At 39.2% G+C, this 12,551-nt stretch overlaps 1 protein-coding gene across 5 annotated transcripts in view; it reads left to right on the top strand.

Moving 5' to 3' along the window:
- The first annotated feature begins 840 nt into the window (after window positions 1-840).
- LOC128700964 (peptidyl-glycine alpha-amidating monooxygenase B) overlaps window positions 841-12,551 on the top strand; it is a 111,816-nt gene continuing 100,105 nt past the window's right edge. For 4 of the 5 annotated variants that reach the window (XR_011391001.1, XR_011391002.1, XM_070079717.1 and 1 more), the window contains exon 1: window positions 842-999. The gene's annotated coding sequence lies outside the window, so the exon portion shown is untranslated. Of the gene's footprint in view, window positions 1,000-12,551 lie in introns of all 5 variants that reach the window. The other variant, XM_053794476.2, reaches the window with a different exon arrangement.

The following is a 12,551-nucleotide window of genomic DNA, read 5'->3' on the forward strand; positions in this document are numbered from 1 at the left end:
TAGGTGAACACTGACAGCAGGTGTAAGGTAACTAACACCCAGGTACCTACTTACTACTAGGTTATATAAATGTTTAAGGGTGTAATTTATATATAAATTGTTGTAATTGAGACAGAAATAATTTATATACATTTCTTTAATACAAATTCATGGGAAAATGTATATAAAAATTTATATATTATTGAAATATGACCCAAAATGTGTATTTTGGGGTCATAAATCTGATATAAATTGACTTAGAGTGTTTATAACAAGTCCAAATTAATTTATATATATTCTTTAACCCAGAATACATTGTAAAATGTATATATAAATGTATATTTCCCCAAAATATGACCCAAAATGTATATTTTATGGCTATAAACCTCATATAAATCGATTTAGAGTGTCTTAAATAAGACAAAAGTCATTTATATAAATTCTTTAAGCCAGAACATACAGTAAAATGTATATATAAATGTATATTTCCCCAAAATGACCCAAAATGTATATTTTATGGCTATAATCCTCATATAAATCGATTTAGAGTGTCTTAAATAAGACAAAATTCATTTATGTAAATTCTATAACCAGAATACATGGTAAAATGTATATATAAATGTATATTTCCCCAAAATATGACCCAAAATATACATTTTGTGGCCTTAAACCTCATATAAATCAATTTAGAGTGACTAAAACAAGCCCAAACTAATGTATATAAATTCCTGAAGCCATAAAACAAGGAAAGAATATATATATCAACCCAGACATCGATGTATATAGTAATTTATATATAGTTAAGACAACCGGGCTAGAATTTCCTCTCGTTTTCAATGGCGGCTGAAAGAGGCTCCAGTTTTCTCTTATTTACGAGTCATTGACTGGCTGCTGGAGGCTGTAACTCCATCCTGCTGCTGCCACTCCATCACTCCACCGTACTCCAACATATGGTCCTCCAACACCACCTCCAACACTCGATTTATGTTGATTTTTGTGAGGGAGGAAGACGGGTGTGAGGTTAGTGTTGGGGGATTTGTGGGGGATTTGTGGGGGATTTGTGGGGGGATTTGTGGTGTGTATGAGGGGTCTGTTTATATGATTTGTATTGTGGGTTTCTGTGTGATTTATATTACGGGGATTTATGTCTTATTTATATATTGTGGGGGATTTGTGGGGGGATTTGTGGGGGATTTGTGGGGATTTGTGGTGTGTATGAGGGGTCTGTTTATATGATTTGTATTGTGGGTTTCTGTGTGATTTATATTACGGGGATTTATATGTTTTATTTATATATTGTGGGGGATTTGTGGGGGGATTTGTGGGGGATTTTGATGTGTATGAGGGGTCTGTTTATATGATTTGTATTGTGGGTTTTTGTGTGATTTATATTACGGGGATTTATATGTTTTATTTATATATTGTGGAGGATTTGTGGGGGATTTTGATGGTTTTGTGATGTGTATAGAAGGATTTTTTTATATGATTTGTATTGTGGGTTTCTGTGTGATTTATATTACGGGGATTTATATAATTACTGTGGTGGGATTTGTATGATTTATGGGGGATTTTGATGGTTTTGTGATGTATATGAAGGGATTTGTATTATGGGTTTTGTATTTCCATAAGGGATTTTTATAGGCCTATTTCTCCCACATGATGGAATTTATATGATTTGTAGTTGGGATTTGTATGAATATATATATATATATATATATATATATATATATATATATATATATATATATATATATATATATATATATATATATATATATTGAACTGTGTATATATTGCCACAATTTACAGGATTTATATGATTTGTATGTCAGTCTTTATGATTTATAATACAACTTATACAAATTAATCTAAATAATACAACATACTATACATCATAACCTGGATAATACACTATATACAACAACCTGGGTAATACACCATATACAACTTTAAACATAACAGTGATATATAGAATTATCCGAGGCTAAGATAAGCTTTATACAATGCTGATAAATTCGAATTCAGCTCTAATTTCTAATTCAAAATTTATTCGCACATAATACATGGATATACAGAGTATTTCTAACTTAAGACTACGAAGGCGATAAACATTGGCCCGGTGGCCTGGTGGCTAAAGCTCCCGCTTCACACACGGAGGGCCCGGGTTCGATTCCCGGCGGGTGGAAACATTTCGACACGTTTCCTTACACCTGTTGTCCTGTTCACCTAGCAGCAAATAGGTACCTGGGTGTTAGTCGACTGGTGTGGGTCGCATCCTGGGGGACAAGATTAAGGACCCCAATGGAAATAAGTTAGACAGTCCTCGATGACGCACTGACTTTCTTGGGTTATCCTGGGTGGCTAACCCTCCGGGGTTAAAAATCCGAACGAAATCTTATCTTATCTTATCTTATCTTATCTTATTGTGTATATGTATAAATGGAAGGGTGATCGAGGGGCCTGAACCGAGGTCTGTAAATTGACTGTCCGATGCTGTACTGTCTAGGGTATTATAATAATAATATATTTACTACAAGTACGTGTACAAGGTAAATCATACCACGGGTGGGGTTTGAACCCGAGGTCAGAGAGTCTCAAAACTCCAGACTGTCGCGTTAGCCTTTGTGACCGCGGTATGGTTTGTTTGCAATCATGTCATTACGATTTTGTGAGACATGTACAGTGGAACCTCAAATATCGAACTTTCTTCGGCCCAGAAGGCTGTTCGAGTGCCTTTACCAAATTAATTTATTCCCATCAGGAATAATGTAAATTAGATTAGTCCATTTCAGACCCTCAAAAATACACTTATAAAAGCACTTACAAAAATACACTTACATAATTGGTCGTGTTGGGAGCAGTTCGATTTTTGAGGTTCCACTGTATAAGGTATACAGACCATAGCTGACATCAATGACATACTGCTATATAGAAAGCCCCTTGTTATGCTGAGCATTTCCTGGAAATTTGGTTAAATTTGTCCCCAGGATGCGACCCACACCAGTCCATTAACACCCAGGAACCCATTTTAAACTGATGGATGAACAGGGACAGGTGTTTTATGGAAACGCATCCCTAATGTTTTCCAGCCATACCGGAGGAGATTCAAACTCCAGACCTCACTGTGTGAGCTGAGTGTGCTACCGATATTGTTTTTATGTCACCTTTGTACCGTTTATAACATTTCTGATATATTTTTAAATGTTTATACATTAGTGTAGTGTATATTGAAATTAACAGAATAAAAATCAGCTGTATTATACATTATATAGGTATGAATACTGGTCAGAGACCCCGTCATAAGTCCAAGGCGTCGGTAAACGAGTATGTCGCTAAGTGAGGAGAGGCTGTAATAATCATATTATATTATGCTTATTTACTACAAGTACATGTGCGAGGTATACAGACCATAGCTGACATCAGTGACATACTACTATATAGAAAACCCCTTGCTATGCTGAGCATTTCCCGCAAATTAGGTCAGTTTTGTCCCAGGATGCGACCGACACCAGTCAAATAACACCCAGGTAGTACCTGGGTGTTAGTTGACTGGTGTGTAAAGAAACACGCCCAGTCTTTCTACCCTCACTGAGAATCGAGCCCAGACCCTCGCCGTGTGAAGCGAGAGCTTTAGCCACCAGGCCACGTGGCACTGTCGAGATGGCAGGGTGTCGGACTGTCAATTTATGGACTGTAGTTCAAGCCCCTCGTCAACCCTTCCATTTATTTGATTGTTAATTGCGACTTAATTTGAGTTTATTATACATACGTATACAAGGTCATCAAATGTATACAAATAAAATTGATTTAATGAGTATATAATGAATGTATATTTAAGTATTATGCAAATACAGTGGACCCCCGGTTAACGATATTTTTTCATTCCAGAAGTATGTTCAGGTGCCAGTACTGAGCGAATTTGTTCCCATAAGGAATATTGTGAAGTAGATTAGTCCATTTCAGACCCCCAAACATACACGTACAAACGCACTTACATAAATACACTTACATAATTGGTCGCATTGGGAGGTGATCGTAAAGCGGGGGTCCACTGTATCGAGAACAAGCGATACAAGATGCAGACCAACCCCGAGGGGAGACAAGTGATATCTCTAGGCCTTTCGTGTTGCAGTCAACACATGAGGAACTTGTAATGCTGCAGAAGAGAGGAGGAGGTCCAAGCAACATTTCAAGGTCCTGATGATGTCTTGATTGCAACATGAAAGGCCTAGAGCTATCATTCAACTCCCCCCCCTGCCCATGGTTGTTTTGCATATTTAACCCGTAAACGGTCCAAGCAGATCTACGTTCACATGTGTAATGCTACAAAAGTAGATCTACGTTTTTTTTACATATTTTCAGATATAACAAAAAAAAAAGTAGATCAAAGTTTTTTTACACATTTTCAAATGTAAAAAAAACAAAAAGAAGATCTAGTTTTTATATATACTTTCAAATGTTGAAAAAACGTATATATACGTTTGGACCGTTTACGGGTTAAGTATATTAAATACATCATCGTACGTGATTATATGAAAAAATGCTTAGTCTAGTAAGTTGTATTTTATTATTTTTTTCTTAACACATTGGCCATTTCCCACCAACACAGGGTGACCCAATAAAAGAAAAAACCACTTTCATCATCATTCACTCCATCACTGTCTTGCCAAAGGTGTGCTTCCACTACAGTTATAAAACTGCAACATTAACACCCCTCCTTCAGAGTGCAGGCACTGTATTTCCCACCTCCAGGACTCGAGTCCGGCTAACCGGTTTCCCTGAACCCCTTCATAAAGGTTACTTTGCTCAATTTTTGACATTAGACAACTTTCAGTTCATGAACTCAACATTAGATGACATTCAATTAGAAGAATTGTATGATTTAAGCAGCAGATTTTGACCATAATTTTAAAAGTCTGTTGTATTGATGTCCGTTATATTTCTGGCTGTAATAATTTATTCAGTTTTGAATAACAGTAAACTTGATACAACAATTTTGGATTTTGCTGCTGAAGCCGCTAGTTTATTGTTCACACGAGGATGGATATGGGGTGCACAGTAAATTTATTAAGGTATAGGTACACATAAATACAGTTACACAAATTATCATACATAGTAATGTGTGTAAATTACAACCAGGATAATCCAAAAAAGTCAAAATGACTTGTCCACAGGGTAAGAACAAGTAAAGCGGTCGATTCAGAATCATTCTTGACTCCACTGTATGGGAGGTAGTGACCTATAGGTGGGTTATCATTTTGTAATAATGTTGGTAGAATTACCGACAATATGTAAAGTAAAAGGACACAAGTGCAACTAATGTGACATTTTATTGTGGAGAGCGAAACGTTGCCACAATAAAATGTCACATTAGTCGCACATGGGTTATTTTGTTTTGAGGGGTGGAGAACCTAACCGTATTTTCCCCATATGTTCTTAACTCTCCTTAACCCTTTCAGGGTCCAAGGCCAAAATCTGAAGTCACGCACCAGTGTCCAAGGAATTTTGAAAAAAAAAAAAATTATTTTTTCTTACAGAATTAAAGAGCATATTTTTGTGAAGGTAATAAAACAAAAAAAATTAGAATCTGATCAGTACTTACCGAGATACAGTGCCAAGAAGTTTGTAGAAAATGATGTGGTGGCGGCAACATCGACGAATTCCACATACGCGTATTATATTATTTTGTTTTTTTTTGTTGTTTTTTCTTTTCTTTTCCAATTTTTTTCTATTCCTACTAACATTTGGGGCCTGAGAGACCAATACTGTATATAATTTATATATATAAACTCACTGTATTGAACACAATAACCGCACTAAAGTTATTATCATATTATTGTTTACCACTATTGTTTATTACAATAAACATGCACAAATATTGTATAATACTAATGTTCTATCATATATTTACATATTTACAATCACTGGACATGGTTTTAGAACTGCTGGAGCTTGTGGAACTCCTTGAAACAAGGCACCATGCACAGAGGCACCTTACATTCCTCACACATAAACCGAGTGTCTTTGCGTCTTTGTTGCCGTCGTTTTGTTTGTGCACAGACAATGCATCTCTTCTGAGCAAATTTCTTTTGAGTTGAAGGAAGCTGTATTATGAAATGATCACCTTCTCTCCTCAAACGCTTGGGTATATTGTGATGAATTCGAGGACCTTGTTGTATTGCAGGTGTTGTTACCTGGTACTTCATTATGAGTTGTCTGACAACAGACAAACAAAATTCACCATACGGTGGTCTGTTACCAGTCTTTATTTGGTACATATTATATGCATTCAGCATTGAAATGTCCATGAGATGGAAGAAAAGTTTCATGTACCACTTGTAACTCTTACGAACACAGTCAACAAAACCAATCTGCATGTCACACTTGTCAACCAAGCGCATGTTTTGTGTATAATCAATCACTGTCACTGGTTTTCGAATACGTTCATTAGTCACTCGATCAACTTTGCCACTGTCTTGCATTTCATTACGGTGAATGGTTGTCAACAATGTGACATCTCGTTTGTCATGCCACCGTAATGCCATGATGTCATTGGCAGTAAACACCTGCACGTCATCACCACGAACACCTGCATTGAGCCTGGGCATATGTTTACGATTAGAACGCACTGTGCCACACACATCTGTCTTGTTCACTCGCATGAAATCACTGAGTAATGGGCTTGTGTACCAGTTATCGGTATATAATGTATGGCCCTTACCAAGATATGGTGCCATCATGTTTCTCACTACGTCACCTGATATACCCAATAACATCTTGGTATCTTTCAATGTTTTACTACCCGTGTATACAACAATATCCAACACCAGGCCACTGTCACAATCACAGAGTACAAACAATTTTATACCAAAGCGGTTCCTCTTGCTCGGTATATACTGCTTGAATGACAGTCTACCTTTGAACAAAATCAAAGACTCGTCAATTACAAGATTCTTGAATGGATAAAAGTATATCCTGAACTTTTGTTTGAGATACATGAAAACATTTCTAATCTTGTATAACCTGTCACTTCTGTCAGGCCTGGTTTTGTCAGAGAAGTGCAACATACGTAACAGTAAGATAAACCTGTTCACTGGTATTATTTCACTGAAGGATGGGGTACAAATTAGCCGATCTGTGGACCAGTATGCTTTTATATTATGCTTATAGACGTGAGGCATAAGCATTATTGTTGCAAAAAGCAAATACATTTCTGCAACAGTCGTCTCTTTCCACCTGTGTAGTCTTGACTGTGGTGATAGGATCGTATTTGCCATGGTGTACTGAAAATACTTATTACTTTCCCTGACAATAATTTCCATCAATGGCTGGTCAAAGAATAATTCAAAGAATTCCAGTTCATTGGCCGTGGTTCCAAGGGGACAGGTAGGTAGAATTCCACTTTGAGAGTCATCAAAGTGGTGAGGGCTGGGAACAAAATTGGGATTTTGCTGCCAATCCCAGATACGGTTTGCTGGTGGATACTGGACATCATAGGCTGGTTGAACGGGTGGTTGTGGCGGGCTCGTGGGTGACGCTCCGCTTTGTCCTTGAACTGACGAGTCAGCAGCGTGGGTCCCCGCGTGGAGCAGCGAGTCACGCATGGCGGTGCCACTACCACCACCAGCCCCACTAACACCATCCACTGATGTTTGTGGCCCATCCATGCCAAGTGTAGCCACATCATCCTCACTATCACTACCTAAAACGGGTGTAGGGCCACGGGATGTACTCCGGGATGTACTCCGGGATGTACTACGGGATGTACTCCGTCCCCTAGACACAGCATAGGGTACACTACCCGAGCGCATGCGGCGGCGAACATACCGACGCTTCACTGGTGAATATGTTTCCTCACTATCACTACTCGAATGATCGTCGAGCGCAATAAAATCACAATCCACGTCAGAATCATCGTCATTACTGAAGTCAGAGGCCAGGCCACGGGAAAATATTAGTTTTCTCTTACGTTTAGGAACACCCGACCGTGAGTCACGAGTGCCCACACCAGAGGTAGAAGGTCGAGGATCGTCGGGGTTTTCTGCACTATTATCGATATCCTGGTCATTCTTTTCGGTCACTAACTGATCAAAGCCGTAGAATTCGTCTTCATTTCCACTTCCATCAGTATCAGAACTATCAGATAGGAAGAGGAGAGTCCCAATTTTCCGGGGAGTGAGAGCTGACTTGCGACGAGGCATGGTGAACAAGGGCGACTGAGCCGGCGTTCCCACAATGCTATGCAGGCGCCTAGATTTTTTGTTTATGGCGCACACCCACGGCGCAGACCCATTCTCTCATATGTAGGCCTATGAGCGCTTTCGCGCTAAATTTGACGGCGCTAGAATTTTGGCGTAGATCTACGGTTTGGACACTCACCGACCAGCCGTAGATCTACGGGACGGACCCTGAAAGGGTTAACAAGAATTCGCTTAAGTTGCTTCTCTTCAGGAATGCAATCTTATATGGGACTCTACTGTATGTGTGAGTATTCCTCTATATAATTGTACAGTGAGCTCTCTTTTAAAGCTCCTCTATATAGCATGACTTGTTGTTCATAAATGCGATTGAAAAAGTGCATTCAAAATTCAACGGCACTTGAATTAGCCAGAACTTTTTACGAAGGCCTTTACAAGTTTACTTGGAGTTTACCTGGAACTCTCTCCAGGTAAACTTGTAAAGGCCTTCGTAAAAAGTTCTGGCTAATTTTGGATAAGCTTTTTAAGCTCATTTGCCAAAAGCTCCTCCTGTATAGCAGAGCTTTATAAGAGAGCTTAATGCAGATTTTAAAACCAAGTTTCTCTCAAAATGCTGCGTATGATAGACTGTATTGGTATTGTAGATACAATAGACTTGACAGGTAAAATAGACTCAACAGGTACAATAGACATTGCAGATACAATAGACAACAGATACAATGGATGTTATAGATACAATAGACAAAACATATAAAAGACGTTATAAATACAATAGACAACAGATACAATAGACAACAGATACAATAGACAACAGATACAATAGACAACAGATACAATAAACAACAGATACAATAGACATTATAGATATGAATTTAAACTGTCTTTGTTTTTACATAATTTTTTACTGAAAAAAATCAGTCTGTAGAAATCATTTTTGGCCAGGTGCAAAAATAATGGTTTTTCATCGTTGATAGTGGACCATTCCGACCCGACTCTGTTCGTTGGACGGCCGTCCTCAGTTCTCGAGTTGATGTGAGTCGTTGTTCCCTCATAAATAAAAGTCAGTGATGCCCCGAGATCTTTTTTTTTTTCTTTGAAGTGTTTTATGGAAAATTAAATTTTTTATCGAATAAATTTATATTAATTTGTATTAAAAGTTTTTTTTTAGTTTTTTAACCCTTAAATGGTCCAAACGTATATACAGTGGACCCTCGACCAACGATGGCATCGATTAACGATAAATCCGACTAGCGATACATTTTAACGCAAAATTTTTGCCTCGACTAGCGCTAAAAAACTCGACCAACACTATTAGTTCCATCTGAGACGCGTCCACTTCTGGCCAGTGTTTACAAGCCAGCCAGCCACCGCAGTCGCTTCCAAGCATACAATCGGAACATTTCATATTATCACAGCCTTTTTAGTGATTGCACCTGCAAAATAAGTCACCATGGGCCCCAAGAAAACTTCTAGTGCCAACCCTACAGCAAAAAGGGTGAGAATTACTATGGATATGAAGAAAGAGATCATTGCTAAGTATGGAAGTGGAGTGCGTGTCTCCGAGCTGGCCAGGTTGTACACAAAACCCCAATCATCCATCGCTACTATTGTGGCCAAGAAAACGGCAATCAAGGAAGCTGTTCTTGCCAAAGGTGCAACTATGTTTTCGAAACTGAGATCGCAAGTACTCGAAGATGTTGAGAGACTGTTATTGGTGTGGGTAAACGAAAAACAGATAGCAGGAGATAGCATCTCTCAAGCGATCATATGTGAAAAGGCTAGGAAGTTGCATGACGATTTAATTAAAAAAATGCCAGCAACTAGTGGTGATGTGAGTGAATTTAAGGCCAGCAAAGGTTGGTTTGAGAAATTTAAAGGGAAGGGAAGTAACCCCGGAAAAGGACTTGCCACCTCAAGTCCTAATGGAAGGGGATTCCCCTTCTAAACACTAACACCTCTCCCCTCCTCCCATCCCATCAATCATCACCAGATCTTCAATAAAGGTAAGTGTCATGTAACTGTGCATGTCTTCAGTTTGTGTGTATTAAAATTAATATTTCATGTGGTAAAAACAATTTTTTTTTTCATACTTTGGGGTGTCCTACACAGATTAATTTGATTTCCATTATTTCTTATGGGGAAAATTAACTTGACTAACGATGAGCTTTCAGGAACGGATTAATAGCGTTAGTCGAGGGTCCACTGTATACGTTTTTTCAACATCTGAAAGTATGTAAAAAAAATGTTGATCTTTTTTTTTCGTTTTACATGTGAAAACGTGTAAAAAAAACTATCTTCATTTTTTTTTTGTTATATTTGTAAATATGTAAAAAAGTAGATCTACTTTTGTAGCTACGAATTTAAACGTCGATTTGTTTGGACCGTTTAAGGGTTAGTGATGCTTTTTTTTTTTTCAAAATTGACGGAAAAAAGGGGGGAAATTTTTTTTTGAGTTGGTTGAATTGATGTGTTTTTGTGCCAGCTTCTTTTCTTATTCTCTTTGGGGGTTGGATCACAGCTCCTGGGCCCATTGAATGGAATATTTGCTATTTTGCTAAAATTTAAAAAAAAAAAAAATTTTTAACCCGTAAACGGTCCAAACGTATATATACGTTTTTACCACTAGTGCCCCAAACGTATATATACGTTTTATGTGTCCTACATTTAACATTGCCACGATAAGCCTGAGTCGCCTAGACATGTGAGAATGGGTGTGAGCACTCACTGTGCACCATATTAAAATAATTGGGGATGCCTGGGTACCATATGCTCTTTTTTCCTATTAAAAAACAACAATGTTTTTTTCTTAAAAAGGTTGGGGCAGTACGGTAGTGAACGTATATATACGTTTGGACCATTTACGGGTTAATACCTTGGCCCTTCAATAGTGGGGGAGGGAGGGTATTGCCAGGATGCTAGTGAAGGGTTCTTGATTCCAGGAACTAGAGCTGGCCTCCCCTTCTGTGCATCAAAGCTGATTGGCTGCTATTCTTTGGGCCTTCTTGAGGACATCATTAAGATTCTGTAGGCCTAGGGGCAGGCCTAGCACTCTGGATGGGGGGAAGGTAGTGTGTGTGTCTGGGGTACAGTTTGCCTCTTGATCCAAGACATTTGAACCATCAAATGTCTCTTTTTGTGTGACTGTCTCTATATAACTCTGTCTCCCTATGTCTATCTCCCTGTGTGTACTGACCTATTTGTGGTTGCAGGGGTTGAGACTCGGCTCCTGTCCCCGCCTCTTCACTGAACGCTTCTAGGTCCTCTCTCTCCCTGCCCCATCAGCTTTATCATTCCTCGTCTTAAAACTATGTATGGTTCCTGCCTCCATTACGTCACTTGTCAGACTATTCCACTTCCTGACAACTCTGTGACTGAAGAAATACTTCCTTACATCCCTGTGACTCATCTGAGTCTTCAACTTCCAGTTGTGACCCCTTGTTGCTGTGTCCCATCTCTGGAACATCCTGTCTCTATCCACCTTATCTGTTCCTCACAGTATTTTTGTATGTTGTTATCATGTTTCCCCTGACCCTCTTGTCCGCCAGTGTCGTCAGGTTGATTTCCCTTAACCTTTCTTTGTAGGACATTCCCCTTAGCTCTGGAACTAACCTTGTTGCAAACCTTTGCACTTTCTCTAATTTCTTGACGTACTTGATCAGGTGTGGATTCCAAACTGGTGCTGCATACTCCAGTATGGGCCTGACGTACACAGTGTACAGTGTCTTGAACTATTCCTTACTGAGGCATCGGAATGCTATTCTCAGGTTTCCCATATGCTGCAGCGCAGTTATCGGGTTGATGTGTGCTTCCAGAGACGTGCTCAATATTATACTTGCCCCAAGATGTTTCTCCTTGAGTGAGGTTTGCAGTCTTTGGCCACCTAGCCTATATTCTGTCTGCGGTCTTCTTTGCCCTTCCTCGATCTTCGTGACTTTGCATTTGGTGGGGTTAAATTCAAGAAGCCAGTTGCTGGACCAGGTGTCCAGCCTGTCCAGGTCCCTTTAGTCCTGCCTGACCCTCATCTGATTTAATTCTCCTCATTAACTTCACATCATCTGCGAACAGGGACACCTCTGAGTCTATCCCTTCCATCATGTCATTCACATATATGAAAAATAGCACTGGTCCTAGGACCGACCCCTGTGGGACCCCGCTTGTCACAGGTGCCCACTGTGATACCTCATCACATGCCATGACTCGTTGTTGCCTCCCTGTTAGGTATTCTCTGATCCATTGCAGTGCCCTTCCTGTTATACGTGCCTGATCCTCCAGCTTCTGTACTAATCTCTTGTGAGGAACTGTGTTGAAGGCCTTCCTGCAGTCCAGGAAAATTCAATCAACCCACCCCTCTCTCTCTCTCTCATGTCTTCTGTT

The sequence above is a fragment of the Cherax quadricarinatus genome, unplaced genomic scaffold, assembly GCF_038502225.1.
Source record: "Cherax quadricarinatus isolate ZL_2023a unplaced genomic scaffold, ASM3850222v1 Contig7, whole genome shotgun sequence".
Classification (NCBI taxonomy): Eukaryota; Metazoa; Arthropoda; class Malacostraca; order Decapoda; family Parastacidae; genus Cherax; species Cherax quadricarinatus.